This window comes from Triticum aestivum, chromosome 2A, assembly GCF_018294505.1.
Source record: "Triticum aestivum cultivar Chinese Spring chromosome 2A, IWGSC CS RefSeq v2.1, whole genome shotgun sequence".
Classification (NCBI taxonomy): domain Eukaryota; kingdom Viridiplantae; phylum Streptophyta; class Magnoliopsida; order Poales; family Poaceae; genus Triticum; species Triticum aestivum.
Genome location: NC_057797.1, coordinates 69,162,968 through 69,178,172, shown reverse-complemented (window position 1 = coordinate 69,178,172; position 15,205 = coordinate 69,162,968).

The following is a 15,205-nucleotide window of genomic DNA, read 5'->3' as shown; positions in this document are numbered from 1 at the left end:
GCGCCTCCCCACGCCGCCTCCGTCGCCTCTCCATCCGATCTGTCATCACCAGAAACTCCGTGGTGAGCAGCCGCGTCTCCTAGCTCCTTCTTGTCATCGATTTCTTTGTGTACGCGATGCACGCATCAGGTCGAGGCCACGGTCGGCATGCCGAGTGCCCGAGACAAGTTCATGCCCGACCTCGAGTTCCCTGCTGCACCCTTGCACGCTCACCAACATGCATGCCCCGCTGCACGCCCGCGCCTCCCTGTTTCTTGCACCACATCACCCACGCGCATGCTCACGCTCTCTGTTGCCTCACCGTGCCATGCCTGGCTGTGTGCCTTGCCTCGCGTACCCATCTCCCCTGCCTCACCGCGCCATATCATTGCCCCGAGCCAAGCAACGCTCGAGCTTGAGGGCCCCGCAATCTCCGCTCCTCCCCAACTCTCTCCGTTGTCGTTTGTCCGCGTATTCACCGATCCGCATGGCCCCGAGTTCGTCCTGCATGGACGGCCTCGAGTTCGGCTCGTCTTCATCCTGTTGCTCTGCTCGATGATCCACACATATCCATTCATGCGCACGCCCACAGCACACACAGATCATGGCCCACGTCCGTGCTGCACGCCCGCGCCTTCGCCCTCGTTGTCGCGGCCGAGACGAGCTCCTGCTCGAGCTCGCTCTCGAAGCCATTGTTTTACTGCTCGCACACCCACACGACACCGGCTAGCAGCAGCCGTTCATTTCCGTGCCCTTGCAGCCTCACCGTGCCCCTATTCCGCAACCCCGCTGCCGCATCCTGAACCCTGCTGTGCCGCCGTAGCTCGCCGGCGTCGTCGCCTTCTTCTCTGCCAATGAAGAGGAAGCCAGCTTCCTCTTGGTACTGGTTCAAAATGAACACTGCCTACCTTATGTCAAACACCCCGAGCCTAGCCGAGTGGTTCAGCCCTCTCCCGCATAAACAACAGACCCAGGTTCGAAACCCCATCGGGCCGTGGTGAAATGCCATATTTTTACCATTTTAGTCTCTATGACAGTGGGACCTCACTCGTCATCCTCTCTGTCTCACTCACACCCAACTCTCACTCGGGCCAAGTCCTCCTGGGCCGCTGCAGGTTGCTGCAATCAGGCCCATGCATATTTTTTCCAGTCTGTGTATTTTAGCATTTTCCAATGCACTCTTATTTACTCAAATGCCACTGTTTTGCATTGTTGATAATTAAAGTTCCATGCATCCAAATGAAACATGTCATATACGCATTTTGCTCATATTTTCATGTTCTTTAACAGTATGCAACTTTCACCCTTATTAAAAATGTTTAAGATGTTTTTTTTAAATTTTGCTCAAATGACATGTTAGAATGATTTAATTCATAACTTAATAACCATAGCTCCAAACCTAATAAACTTTATATGTAAATGGGGTAGAAAATTGCCTAGTTTAACTTGGTTCACTTTATTTGCATGTTTAACAACCCTAAAATTGTGTTTAGGGCAGAACAGTACCAAATCCATTAATATGCACATGAGGATTATCCGGACTTGTTGCTTGTTGTTCCGGCCTCATTTAAACTTGCCTAGATAGGTAGTTTTACTTTGCTTCACCCCTTGCCATGCTAAAAAACATTTAATATTGTTGAGTACATAAACGACAGAGAACTAAATAAGTCATGTGGTGTTTTCTTCAATATGCAACTCCGTGGCTTATTGAGCTCCACTTAATTTCTAGTGTTGTTTGTTGCACTTTGTCATGCTATGCCTCTTTAAACCGGACATGCATCATACTTGGTTGTGCATCATGCCATGTTTTTGTGATGGTTGTTTACTATGTTGCTTGCTTCTTTCCGGGTTGCTTCTCTCGTTAGCTTCGGTTCCGTTCCGGAGTTGTGAGGATTCGTTCGACTACGTCTGTTTGTCTTCTTCATGGACTCGTTCTTCTTCCTTGCAGGATCTCATGCAAGATGACCATACCCTCGAAATCACTTCTATCTTTTCTTGCTAGTTGTTCGCTCTATTGCTATGCCGCGATACCTACCACTTGCTTTACATGCCTCCCATATTGCCATGTCATGACTCTAACCCACCTTTCCTAGCAAACCGTTGTTTGGCTATGTTACCGCTTTGCTCAACCCTTCTTATAGCGTTGCTAGTTGTAGGTGAAGATGAAGTTAGGATGTTCAGTCAGGATGTTTTGTAGATAATGTTGCTAGAGTGATCCATGCCTCTTTTGAGCATGTTCAGTTAGGATGTTTTGTAGATAATGTTATGCTCTATCCATCCATGTCTTTGTTTGCAATTATGAAGTACCCTAGCATGACTAAATATTTCTCTACTTTTGCTATAAAATGTTCCTGGCAGATTGTTTACGTGTTAAGAAATTTTGCCGAGGTTGTTGTAGTTGATCCGTGCATGCTATGGGAGTGTTCTTGCCATGTTTAGATTCTATGCCATATATACTTTCTGGGTGTATGCTTAGTTTGTCATGCAATGCCTTGTGGTGAGTGCATCGAGCTCGTAAACATGCCTACGTGAATTTGTTTTGCCATGTTCCAGTTTTCTGCTAAGTCTGAATCTGTTAACGAAACTTGCTATGTTCACATGGTTGCCATCGTATTTTCTGATCCCTTTTGGCTTATGGTCAATAAGGGACTTTTGTTGTATGCTTTGAGTAGCTTCATGCCATGCCTTGATTTTCCATGATATGTTCCTGTAGCATGTTGTTATCTTGCTCTAAACATTGCTTCCTGATGTGAAATTCCTGCCATGTTGTTATTTTCACCAAGTCTGTGAACCTGAAATCTTTTGTACTTTTGCCATGCTTGTTTGAACCTGCTATTGAGTGATTTAGCCGTAGCTCAGTGTTCATCTTTTGTCAAGCATCTTGAGTGGATCACTGCCATGTGCTTTGTTGTTTTGTTAGAGTGTAGTAGCTTACTTTCTTGTTCCATTCTAGATGGCATCATGCAGTTAATCGTACCTTTGTGCCATTATTGTTTTGCTTGCCATTTGCAAACTGTGCATCCGATTCCGGTGATCTTTATATCGATTTCGACCGAAATCAACTCATCTTTCCAGCGGCACTCTTGGTTTGCCAAGTTGAGGCCTGGTTCAATCTTTCCCTTCTGAAACACGCATATGCATTGCATATCACATCCCGCATATCATGCCATGTTTTGCATCAGGTTGCTTCCGCATTGCACCGTGGTTGATTGTGTTTATTTTGCTTCTATTCTTGCCTTGGGTAGAGCCGGGTGACGAGTTCGTGGTCGAGGAACCCGTTGAGTATGCTTACGAGGTTCAAGCTTTCGTCTTCTCGGAGAACTTTGCAGGCAAGATGACCATACCCTCAAAATCACTTATATCTTTGCTTGCTAGTTGCTCACTCTATTGCTATGCCTATGCCGCGATACCTACCACATGCTTTATCATGCCTCCCATATTGCCATGTCAAGCCTCTAACCCACCTTGTCCTAGCAAACCGTTGTTTGGCTATGTTACCGCTTTGCTCAGCCCCTCTTATAGCATTGCTAGTTGCAGGTGAAGATGAAGATGAAGTTTGTTCCATGTTGGAACATGTTTATTGTTGGGATATCACAATATCTCTTATTTAATTAATGCACCTATATACTTGGTAAAGGGTGGAAGGCTCGGCCTTGTGCCTGGCGTTTTGTTCCACTCTTGCCGCCCTAGTTTCCGTCATACCGGTGTTATGTTCCTTGATTTTGCGTTCCTTCCGCGGTTGGGTGATAATGGGAACCCCTTGACAGTTCGCCTTGAATAGAACTCCTCCATCAAGTCCCAACCTTGGTTTCACATTTGCCTAACAACCTATAACTTTCCATTGGGTTTTCGCGAGCCCGAGGGTCATCTTTATTTTAAACCCCCGGGCCAGTGCTCCTCTGAGTGTTGGTCCAACCTGTCAGCTGCCGGTGGCCACCAGGGGCAGCTCTGGGCTGGCCTACCGGAACCTTGGACAATCCAGTGTGCCCTTAGAACGAGATATGTGCAACTCCTATCGGGATTTGTCATCACATTCAGGCAGCTTTGCTGGACTTGTTTTACCATTGTCGAAATGTCTTGTAACCGGGATTCTGAGACTGGTCGGGTCTTCCCTCTAGAAGGAATATCCTTTGTTGACCGTGAGAGCTTGTGATGGGCTAAGTTGGGACACCCCTGCAGGGTTTGAACTTTTGAAATCCGTGCCTGCGGTTATGGGCAGATGGGAATTTGTTAATGTCCGGTTGTAGAGAACTTTACACTTAACCTAATTAAAATACATCAACCGTGTGTGTAGCCGTGATGGTCTCTTTTCGGCGGTGTCCGGGAAGTGAACACGGTGTTGGAGTTATGCTTGAACGTAAGTAGTTCTAGGATCACTTCTTGATCTTTGTAGCTTCTCGACCGTGCTTTGCCTTCTCTTCTCGCTCTCTTTTGCGTATGCTAGTGCTTGCTACAGCTCCACCTCACTACCCCTTTCCTACCCATAAGCTTAAATAGTCTTGATCGCGAGGGTGTGAGATTGTTGAGTCCCCGTGACTCACAGATTACTTCCAAAACCAGTTGAAGGTGCCGACGATACCGTGTAGGTGACGCAACTGAGCTCAAGGAGGAGCTCGATGAAGATCGTGTTTGTAGTCTTGTTTCGTTTCCAGTTGATCAGTAGTGGAGCCCAGTTGGGGTCGATCGGAGGTATTTTGCATTAGGGGTAGTCTTCTTTCATTTTGGTTCCGTAGTCGGACCTTGATTGTATCTGGATGATGTAATGCTATATTTATGTATTGTGTGAACTGGCGATTGTAAGCCAACTCTGTACCTCTTTCTTATTCAGTACATGGGATGTGTAAAGATTACCCCTCTTGCGACATGCCTACAATGCGGTTATGCCTGCCTCTACGTCGTGCTCCGACACGTGGGAGATTTAGCCGCATCGTGGGTGTTACAAGTTGGTAATCAGAGCCTTCCCCGACTTAGGAGCCCCCTGCTTGATCGAATCGCTGGCGTTGTTTGAGTCTAGAAAAATGTTTTGAGTCTTTTAGGATTATATATATCGGAGAGTAGGATTCTTTTTACTCCTCAGTCCCTTCGTCGCTCTGGTGAGGCCTCCTGACATAGAGTTTTGACTCTTCTCTTCCCAAATTTCATGAAAAAAAATTAGGATCACGCGGGTATTTCCGGCTTATTCTGCGAGCCAATCCTTTGTTTGTTTTGAGTTGTGGTATTCGAGTTGCTTCGAAGTCAAATGTTGATTCCATACCCTTTCTAAGCGGTGTTCTCATATTTCTTTGGGAATACTAATCCTTCTTGATCATCGAGATTGTCATATCAATCTTTTTCAACCGGCGTGTTCCTCTTCAAGTGGATCTGCTCTTTTCAACATCCACAAGATCAATTATCAGTTCTTTTCAACGGTGTTCATTTCTTCCATCCCAAGTTGCCTTTGTTTTCCCAACCTCCCACCCTTTTCCTTCAAGGATTTGGATTTTTGAATCAATTATCATGTTAATGATGCGAAGTCTCTCCATTCTTTTCCGTCAATGTTTTACCCGGTGGTCCTCTTAAAGATGCTCTACTAGTTCATTATTCTTCATTCTCTTTTCTTCTTTGGTGGTTTTAATTCAAACTTTGTTGATCATATCCTTTCCTCGTTTCAAAAGTTTTATCATGTCGGTGCACCTCTTAATCTGTCACTTTTCGCTATTCAATTGTTCCGGAGTGCTCAAGATATCTCGAAGATTCGCGTTTCCACTCTGCATTCGTTCAAGCTCTTTCGAGATTGTTATCTCATTCAAGACATTTAATTCAACCGATGCAATCTCTCTTTTCAAGTAATCGTTCAATGGTGTTTCTTTTGAGTGGGCCCTAACCCACAGGTCTTTTCCCAGGATCTTACCTGACTCTTCTAATTTTTCCCAGAGTTATTCTCAATTTTTTCGAAGTTTGACGTAAGAATGAATTTTCATCAGTCAATTGCCTTCTCCAATATCGCTTTCAAATTCTTTTTGTCGTTGGCTCAACCTCTTCACTTTTGATTATTCCGGAGTGTCTAAATAATTCATGGTGGTGTTTCTCGTCGTAATTCTCGGATTTGAAGACCGAAGAAGAGTTTCTCTTAAATCTTGCTTCATTCTCTTCAATATTCATGGTTCTAGCTTGACGCCATCCTCTCATAATTGTTTTCGATTGTGAGAATTCTTTTCACCTATCCGGAGAAATTCTAGATTTTTTTAGTTTGATTCTCCGGAGGCCATCATCTCAAAATTATTCATTCTCAGCTTTTAGCTCTTATTCTCGAAATCTTACCGGTGCATCGCTCAAGTACTCTCTAATCAGTTCACGATCTCTTCGTTCTCTTGTATCTAAACTCTCTCATGTATCTTCGTTCATCTGCTTATTCTTACCGGTGATTCATCCCTTTACTTCGTTCGTTTTTCAATTCTTATGGTGGTGTGTTCAAGAGATTTCTCTTCTTTCGTTATCATATCAATCCATTCGTTCTTTCCAATCCTACCGGTGGATCGTTGAAGACCTTCCCAAGTTGAGCAATATCTCTCTTCAATCTTGTTTCATCGAGAATAAGTAGTATGCCAAATCGTTGATTGTCATCAATTTAATTGATGATGGATAAGCATAATGTAATTCTTATTTTAGTTTCATCGAGTAAATTCAATTCCTTAATCTGGAGGCTCATCAAGTTCTCCGTTTAAATTGTTTCATCTTTTCTTTTGCCATAGTTCCAAGCTCTCATCATCACGAAGATCCATCTAAATCATTGCAAGGTTTCACCGTGTGTTTTGAACTTCTCTTTCCTTTCGTTAGATCATCCTTTTGTTACCGGAGTTCTTCATGGAGGCTCTACATGATGGTTCATCAAGGATTTAATTCCTTCTCAAAGTGTTCATCAAGATTCTTTTCAAACGAGCTCAAGGATTCTTCATCTTGCATTCCAAAGTGCAATTCTTTCATATCTAATCTTTTGAGGTGGTGTTATGTCATTGTTGATAATGTTCCTTCGTGTTTCATGATTCACAAGTTTTCAAGAGTGACATATCTAAATCCATCATTTTCTCTTCTCTCAAGACATCTTTTCAACCAATCATTCTCTTCATTGGCATTATCTTGGGTTATATTTCACCTAAAGCCTTCCCTAAGGATTGTTGCTAATTATGGTGCTTATAAATGATCCAAGTTCTTCATTTATCCTTCCGGTGTGATATAGTTTCTCGTCTCCTTGTTGATATCAATCCAAATCCATTGGTTCCATTAGTGGCAGAACTTTACCTCATAATTTTGAGATGTCTTCTATAAGTCCATATCAAGCTTATCCTTTTCGCTGTTGATTCCCAACAACCCCGTGCAATCCTTTCTTGCAAGGATGTTTTCCAAGTTCAATTGTGGTAGAAGTTGTCATTTTCTTCTCCGTTCTTTTGTTCCGACGATCTACCTTTGATTCCTTCACCCGGAGGCATTGTGTTGTTGATCTCTTTGTTCCATCACCTCATTTTTGCCAAGATCATATTCTTTTCATGTTTATCCATTTAACCGAAGTGGTGTGTCCTCTTCTCAAGTTCTTTCCATCTTGTCAAGTTATTGTTCTATTCATTCCATGTTCAACTGGAGTGATGTCAAATTATGTCATTCTTGTTCCTTGGCTATCTCGTCATACCGGTGTGGTCTCATATTCTTTTGGTTCATTAAGCCCTTGTTTCATGTCTTTCAACCCACAAGGTTCTCATAATGTTCCTTGTTCCTCTTTTCTATCAGAGCTTTACAATCTCGTTCATCTCCGTTGTATTCTTTCTTTCAAGTTGTCCAACCTCCTAAGGTTCGTGGTTTCACTTGTTTGTCAAGAAGCAACTTAGTTTTAGCTCTCCTCTTCCTCTTCCTTTTCCCTCTGGTGCCATCCTAGATTTCGGGACGAGATCCTCTCGTAGTGGTGGAGTGTTGTAACGCCCTGAGACCGTTGTGCCATGTGTCTTCCAGTTATTCGCTGTTGTTGCCTTGTCATTTGCTTGCGTGTCATGCTTTTCATATCATGTCATCATGTGCATCGCATTTGCATACATGTTCGTCTCATGCATCCGAGCATTTTCCCTGTTGTCTGTTTTGCATTTCGGCGCTCCTATGTCCTCCGGTGTCCCTTTCTACCTCTTTTCGTGTGCGGGTGTTAGACGTTCTCGGATTGGATAGAGACTTGCCAAGCGGCCTTGGTTTACTACCGGTAGACCGCCTGTCAAGTTTCATGCCATTTGGACTTCGTTTGATACTCCAATGGTTAACTGAGGGACCATAAAGGCATCGTGTGTGTTGCAGCCCAACACCCCTCCAAAGTGGCCCAAAACCCACCTAAACCCCCTCCATCCTCTCGGTAATTCGATCACGATCGCGTGGCCGAAAACCATGCTCAATTTAGACACTCCTAGCTCCCTCTACCTATAAAAAGGCAACTCCCCCGAAATTCTCGGATCCCTTCCTACCCTAACCCTAGCCCGGCTACTCTCCGCGCGCCGGACGCGTCCGCCCGCCGCTGGACAACCTCACCACCGCCACTCGCCACCCTCCACGTGGCGCCCCGCCGACCCACCACCACCGACGCCCATGGGGCCCAGATCCGGCCCCCGCGGTCCGAAGCCGTCCGCCGCCCGCGCCCGAGGCGCCGCCCGACCGCGCTCGCTGACCCCGCCGCCTCCGCCGCGCGCCCTGCCACCAACCTCGCCGCTCAGGCGACCTCTGCATCCGGCCAGCCACCGCGCGCCGCCCATCGTCACCCTCCACCGCGCGCCGCCCCTCTCCCTCGTCGCCGCGCCGCCCGCTCCATGTCCGGTGAGCCGCCCCGGCCTCTTCTTCCCAGCGTGATCCGGCAAGTCCGGCGACCTCAAGCTCCCCCCTCCGGCAAACCTCGGATTGCGTGCGATCCAGATCTGGAAGAACCCTAGCCGGTTGACTTTTTGCCCTAGTCCCAGTATTTTTAGCGTTCTTCATCGCATCATAACTCTGCATCTGTTGCTTCGTTTTGGGCGTGTAGCATATCAAATTGTTCGTCTCGACGAGTACTTCATTTCATTTCATTGCGCCATGTTCATTTGAGCTCATCTTGATGCCCTAAATGCTGTTGCAAGAGTGCTATGTGATGTTAGTTTCAGATTCTTAGCAGATTATGGGCATTTGTCATTTTTACCATGTTTAATGTATGCCTCCTATGAACTTGAGCCCTACATGTGTTTTATTGTATGCCATGCCATCTTTACAGGGCTGTATGCCATGTATTTTTTGTGATCAATGTGGTGACTAGCACAAGCATGCAAAGTAGCTCTCGTGATGTTGCTCTTTTCAGGGACTTAGAATTCTTCTAAGTCATTTCCCTGATGTTATTTTTATGCCATGTATTCATGTTGCTACAGAGTGATCCATGCCTCTTTTGAGCATGTTCAGTTAGGATGTTTTGTAGATAATGTTATGCTCTATCCATCCATGTCTTTGTTTGCAATTATGGAGTACCCTAGCATGACTAAATATTGCTCTACTTTTGCTATAAAATGTTCCTGGCAGATTGTTTACGTGTTAAGCAATTTTGCCGAGGTTGTTGTAGTTGATCCGTGCATGCTATGGGAGTGTTCTTGCCATGTTTAGCTTCTATGCCATGTATACTTGTTGGGTGTATGCTTAGTTTGTCATGCAATACCTTGTGGTGAGTGCATCGAGCTCGTAAACATGCCTACGTGAATCTTTTTTGCCATGTTCCAGTTTTCTGATAAGTCTGAATCTGTTAACGAAACTTGGTATGTTCACATGGTTGCCATCGTATTTTCTGATCCGTTTTGTCTGATGGTCAATAAGGGACTTTTGTTGTATGCTTTGAGTAGCTTCATGCCATGCCTTGATTTTCCATGATATGTTCTTGTAGCATGTTATTATCTTGCTCTAAACATTGCTTCCTGATGTGAAATTCCTGCCATGTTGTTATTTTCACCAAGTCTGTGAACCTGATATCTTTTGCACTTTCGCCATGCTTGTTTGAACCTGCTATTGAGTGATTTAGCCGTAGCTCAGTGTTCATATTTTGTCAAGCATCTTGAGTGGATTGAAGTCTACTATACAACCTTCTTCTTGTAGACGTTGTTGGGCCTCCAAGTGCAGAGGTTTGTAGGACAGTAGCAAATTTTCCTCAAGTGGATGACCTAAGGTTTATCAATCCGTAGGAGGCGTAGGATGAAGATGGTCTCTCTCAAGCAACCCTGCAACCAAATAACAAAGAGTCTCTTGTGTCCCCAACACGCCCAATACAATGGTAAATTGTATAGGTGCACTAGTTCGGCGAAGAGATGGTGATACAAGTGCAATATGGATGGTAGATAAAGGTATTTGTAATCTGAAATTATAAAAACAGCAAGGTAACTAATGATATAAGTGAGCGTAAACGGTATTGCAATGCTAGGAAACAAGGCCTAGGGTTCATACTTTCACTAGTGTAAGTCCTCTCAACAATAATAACATAATTGGATCACATAACTATCCCTCAACATGCAACAAAGAGTCACTCCAAAGTCACTAATAGCGGAGAACAAACGAAGAGATTATGGTAGGGTACGAAACCACCTCAAAGTTATTCTTTCCAATCAATCCGTTGGGCTATTCCTATAGGTGTCACAAACAGCCCTACAGTTCGTACTAGAATAACACCTTAAGACACAAATCAACCAAAACCCTAATGTCACCTAGATACTCCAATGTCACCTCAAGTATCCGTGGGTATGATTATACGATATGCGTCACACAATCTCAGATTCATCTATTCAACCAACATATAGAACCACAAAGAGTGCCCCAAAGTTTCTACCGGAGAATCACGACGAAAACGTGTGCCAACCCCAGTGCATAGGTTCATGCGCGGAACCCGCAAGTTGATCACCAAAACATACATCAAGTGAATCACGTGATATCCCATCGTCACCACAGATACGCACGGCAAGACATACAACAAGTGTCTCAAATATTTAAAGACTCAATCCGATAAGATAACTTCAAAGGGGAAACTCAATTCATTACAAGAGAGTAAGGGGGGAGGAGAAACATAAGATCCAACTATAATAGCAAAGCTCGCGATACATCAAGATCGTATCACCTCAAGAACACGAGAGAGGGAGAGAGAGAGAGAGAGAGATCAAACACATAGCTACTGGAACATACCCTCAGCACCAAGGGAGAACTACTCCCTCCTCGTCATGGAGAGCACCGGGATGATGAAGATGGCCACCGGAGAGGGATTGCCCCCTCCGGCAGGGTGCCGGAACGGGTCTAGATTGGTTTTCGGTGGCTATGGAGGCTTCTGGCGGCGGAACTCCCGATCTAATCTGCTTTCGGATGTTTTTAGGGTATATGGAGATATATAGGCGGAAGAAGTATGTTAGGGGGGCCACGAGGGGCCCACGAGGGTGGAGGGCGCGCCCAGGGGGTGGGCGCGCCCCCTGCCTCGTGACCTCCTCGTAGAGCCCCCGACGTGCACTCCAAGTCTTCTGGGCTTCTTTCCTTCCAAAAATGAGTTTCGTGAAGTTTCAGGTCAATTGGATTCCGTTTGATTTTCCTTTTCTTCGAAACCCTATAACAGGGTAAAAACAGAAACTGGCACTCGGCTCTGGGTTAATAGGTTAGTCCCAAAAAATGATATAAAAGTGTATAATAAAGCCCATAAACATTCAAAACAGTAGATAATATAGCATGGAGCAATCAAAAATTATAGATACGTCGGAGACGTGTCAGCATCCCCAAGCTTAATTCCTGCTCGTCCTCGAGTAGGTAAATGATAAAAGAAAGAATTTTTGATGTGGAATGCTAGTTGGCATAATTTCAATGTAATTCTTCTTAATTGTGGCATGAATATTCGGATCCGAAAGATTCAAGACAAAAGTTCATATTGACATAAAAAATAATAATACTTCAAGCATACTAACTAAGTAATCATGTCTTCTCAAAATAACATGGTCAAAGAAAGCTATCCCTAAAAAATCATATAGTCTGGCTATGCTCCATCTTCACCACACAACATATTTAAATCATGCACAACCCCGATGACAAGCCAAGCAATTGTTCCATACTTTTGATGTTCTCAAACTTTTTCAATCTTCATGCAATACATGAGCGTGAGCCATGGACATAGCACTAAAGGTGGAATAGAATGGTGGTTGTGGAGAAGACAAAAAAAGGAGAAGGTAGTCTCACATCAACTAGGCGTATCAACGGGCTATGGAGATGCCCATCAATAGATATCAATGTGAGTGAGTAGGTATTGCCATGCAACGGATGCACTAGAGCTATAAATGTATGAAAGCTCAACAAAAGAAACTAGTGGGTGTGCATCCAACTCGCTTGCTCACGAAGACCTAGGGCATTTTGAGGAAGCCCATCATTGGAATATACAAGCGAAGTTCTATAATGAAAGATTCCCACTAGTATATGAAAGTGACAACATAGGAGACTCTCTATCATGAAGATCATGATGCTACTTTGAAGCACAAGTGTGGTAAAAGGATAGTAGCATTGCCCCTTCTCTCTTTTTCTCTCATTTTTTATTTTTTTATTTGGGCCTTTTCTCTTTTTTTATGGCCTCTTTTTTTAATTTTTTTATTTGGGCTTCTTTGGCCTCTTTTATTTATTTATTTTCGTCCGGAGTCTCATCCCGACTTATGGGGGAATCATAGTCTCCATCATCCTTTCCTCACTGGGACAATGCTCTAATAATGATGATCATCACACTTTTATTTTTCTTACAACTCAAGAATTACAACTCAATACTTAGAACAAGATATGACTCTATATGAATGCCTCTGGCGGTGTACCGGGATGTGCAATGATGCATGAGTGACATGTATGAAAGAATTATGAATGGTGGCTTTGCCACAAATACGATGTCAACTACATGATCATGCAAAGCAATATGACAATGATGAAGTGTGTCATAATAACGGAACGGTGGAAAGTTGCATGGCAATATATCTCGGAATGGCTATGGAAATGCCATAATAGGTAGGTATGGTGGCTGTTTTGAGGAAGGTATATGGTGGGTTTATGGTACCGGCGAAAGTTGCGCGGTACTAGAGAGGCTAGCAATGGTGGAAGGGTGAGAGTGCGTATAATCCATGGACTCGACATTAGTCATAAAGAACTCACATACTTATTGCAAAAATCTATTAGTTATCGAAACAAAGTACTACGCGCATGCTCCTAGGGCGATAGATTGGTAGGGAAAGACCATCGCTCGTCCCCGACCGCCACTCATAAGGAATACAATCAATAAATAAATCATGCTCCGACTTCATCACATAACGGTTCACCATACGTGCATGCTACGGGAATCACAAACTTCAACACAAGTATTTACCAAATTCACAACTACTGAACTAGCATGACTCTAATATCACCATCTCCATATCTCAAAACAATCATCAAGCATCAAACTTCTCTTAGTATTCAAAACACTCATAAGAGAATTTTATTATTAATCTTGTATACCTAGCATATTAGGATTTTAAGAAAATTACCATGCTATTTAAGACTCTCAAAATAATATAAGTGAATCATGAGAGTTCATCTATTTCTTCAAAATAAAACTACCACCATGCTCTAAAAGATATAAGTGAAGCACTAGAGCAGATGACAAACTAGTCCGAAAGATGTAAGTGAAGATCAATGAGTAGTCGAATAATTATGCAACTATGTGAAGACTCTATAACATTTAATAATTTCAGATCTTGGTATTTTATTCAAACAGCAAGCAAAGCAAAATAAAATGACATTCTAAGAATGGCAAACATCATTTGAAGAAGCAAAAACTTAGGATCAACCGATACTAACCGATAGTTTTTGAAGAAAGGTGGGATGCCAACCGGGGCATCCCCAAGCTTAAATGCTTGAGACTTCTTGAAATATTATCTTGGGGTGCCTTGGGCATCCCCAAGCTTGAGCTTTTGTGTCTCCTTAATTCCTCTCATATCACTGTCTCCCTAAATCTCAAAAGCTTCATCCACACAAAACTCAACAAGGACTCATGAGATAAGTTAGTATAAACCATTGCCAAAACCTTATCATACCCTACTGTAGCAAATCACTAAAATTATTATTCAACATTGCATACTAAATTCCTCTGCATATTTAATAGTCCTATCCTCAAATAGAATCATTAAAGAAGTAAACATATGCAAACAATGCAAACATAACAGCAATCTGCCTAAACAGGATAGTCCGTAAAGAATGCAGCAACATCCATACTTCCCTAGCTCCAAAAATTATGAAATAAAATTCTCACTCTAGTAAATTTACAGAGATTAATACTCAAAAGGTTTCAACATTTTATCACATTCTGAGTTTTCTAGGGAATTATTTCAACAGCGGTAAACTTTCTGTTTTCAAACAGCAACATGTGGGATTCTAAAATAGGCATAGTAAAGGCTATCAATGCCACTTTTATTGAAATAAAAGATGCAAAACATTGTTCTAAATAAAAGAAAGAAAATCCTAACAAAATAAATTGATGCTCCAAGCAAAACACATATCATGTGGTGAATAAAAATATAGCTCCAAGTAAAGTTACCGATGAACGAAGACGAAAGAGGGGATGCCTTCCGGGACATCCCCAAGCTTAGGCTCTTGGCTATACTTGAATATTACCTTGGGGTGCCTTGGGCATCCCCAAGCTTAGGCTCTTGCCACTCCTTATTCCATAGTCCATCGAATCCTTACCCAAAACTTGAAAACTTCAGAACACAAAACTTAACAGAAAACTCGTAAGCTCCGTTAGTATAAGAAAATAAATCACCACTTAGGTACTGTAATGAACTCATTCTTTATTTATATTGGTGTTAAACATAATGTATTCCAACTTCTCTATGGTTTATAAACTATTTTACTATCCATAGATTCATCAAAATAAGTAAGCAACACAACAAAAACATAATATGTCAAAAACAGAACAGTCTGTAGTAATCTCGAACAAACCTATACTTATGGAACTCATAAAATTCTCAAATAAATTTCTGGACCTGAAGAATTTATCTATTAATCATCTTCAAAAAGAATTAACTAAATATCACTCTCCAAATAAAAATGGCAGCAATTCTTGTGAGCGCTAAAGTTTCTGTTTTTACAGCATGATCAACAAGACTTTCCCAAAGTCTTCCCAAACGTTCTACTTGGCAGAAACACTAATTAAAAGCATAAAACCACATCCAAACAGAGG